Source organism: Trichechus manatus, unplaced genomic scaffold (assembly GCF_000243295.1).
Source record: "Trichechus manatus latirostris isolate Lorelei unplaced genomic scaffold, TriManLat1.0 scaffold00028, whole genome shotgun sequence".
NCBI lineage: Eukaryota > Metazoa > Chordata > Mammalia > Sirenia > Trichechidae > Trichechus > Trichechus manatus.
The window spans coordinates 16,804,030-16,806,015 of record NW_004443964.1 but is presented as its reverse complement, the minus strand read 5'-3'; positions in this window follow the sequence as shown (position 1 = coordinate 16,806,015).

Sequence of the window (1,986 nt, the reverse complement as noted above, 5' to 3'; positions counted from 1 at the left end):
GGACGCGAGCTGCAGGGAGCGGTGCGCTGAGGTGCACCGGTTCTTTCCCCCTAGGGCGGGCAGCGGAGGGTCCCACACAGAACTCGAGGGAGCGGGCAAAGCAAAAAATAAAAGTCGGTGGCCGCAGCTGTATGGCACCACCAGGAGGAAACAATGTCCGGTTCACTTAAGGGACAACTTTTGTCTGCTCAGGGCCGCCGGCATTTATTAGACGCCTACTGCGTGCAGGGCTCTCTGAGGGACTGGGGTGAGCCAGATAGAACCTTGTCCGCTGCGCTGCGGGAATTTAGCGTCGCTGAGGAGAGGGAAGAGACACTATCCCCACACCGGAAGTTTCCAGCAAATCCCCAGGGGAACTTTGCTCCTGGTATCGTTGCCACCTCCATCCAGAACTCACCTGGTGGACGAGATCGGGTTACCTGCCTGCTAGGGCTCTTTTTCCAGTCGTAGCGCGAGAATGATTGTGTCTTAAAGGGTTGTTAACAATATAAACCTTAAAGAGCAGTGTATAAAAAGCTTTTCATACAGTTGTTACCTTAGGAGGAAAATAATAAAAATAAGTGTACCTTACCCTTTGACCCCGCAAGTGCATTCCTGGTAATTTATTCCTGAAAAATAATTTCGAATAAGAAAATGAGACTATACACAAAAGATGTTCTTGAAAAAGTTTAGTTAGTAATAAAAGAAGGTGAATGAAGGAACAGCCTAATGATAAATTACATCAACAGGATAGACTTTTATGTAGCCATTTAAAATGACAATTGTGAAGAGCATATAACATAGAAGAGTTTACAAATAGTGCAAAGTTTAAAAGCAGAATAAAATGTTGTATGTATACCTGCAAAGGACCTCTGGTGGCACAGGGGTTATGCACTTGGCTAGTAACAGAAAGGTCAGAGGTTCAACCCAACAGCTGCTCCTCTGGAGAAATGACCTGGTGATCTGCTCCCGTAAAGATTACAGCCTTGGACTGAATTGCTGGGCAGAGGACTGTGGGGACCATGGTCTCGGGGAACAGCTAGCTCAATTGGCATAACACAGCTTAAAAAGACAATGCTGTACATCCTACCTTGGTGAGTAGTGTCTGGGGTCTTAAAAGCCTGTGAGCGGCCATCTAAGATACTCCACTGGACTCATCCCTTCGGGAGCAAGGGAGAATGAAGAGAACAGGATACAATGAAAAGATCAGTCCGAAGGACGAATTGTCCACAGCTACCAAGGCCTCCACCGGACTGAGTCCAGTACAGCTAGATGGTGCCCGGCTACCACCACTGACTGCCCTGACCGGGATCACAACAGAGGGTTCTGGACAGAGCTGGAGAAGGATGTACAACATAATTCTAACGCACAAAAAAAGACCAGATTTACTGGCCTAAAAGAGACTGGAGAAACCCCAAGAGTATGGCCCCCAGATACCCTTTTAGCTCAGTGGTGAAGTTATCTCCGAGGTTCACTGTTCAGCCTGGGAGTGGACAGCCCCGTAAAACCAAATGAGACTAACGAGGTACAGCAGTCCAGTGACAAGGGCTAGAAGGCAGAAGGGGACAAGGAAGCTGGTGATAGGGAACCCAAGGTTGAGTAAGGATATTGTTGATGTGTTGTGAGATTGTTAACCATTGTCATAGGGCAACATTTGTAGTAACTGTTAAATGAACAACTATTTTGTTCTGTAAGCCTTCATCTTAAGTGAGAATAGCAGCACAATTGGTAGAGCGTAGTCAATGTCACTGAACTCTACATGTAGAAATTTTTGAAATGGTGTATCTTTGGCTATGTGTATTTTCACCAAAAAAAAAAAAGGTTGAGAAGTTAGAGGGTTGACATGTTGTGGGGTTGTTAACCAATGTCATAAAACAATATGTGTACTACTGTTTCATGAGAGATTATTTGTTCTGTAAGCCTTCACCTGAAGTACAATTAAAAAAAAAAAAGATTACAGCCTTGGAAACCCTATGAGGCAGTCCTACTCTGTCCTACATAGTCGCT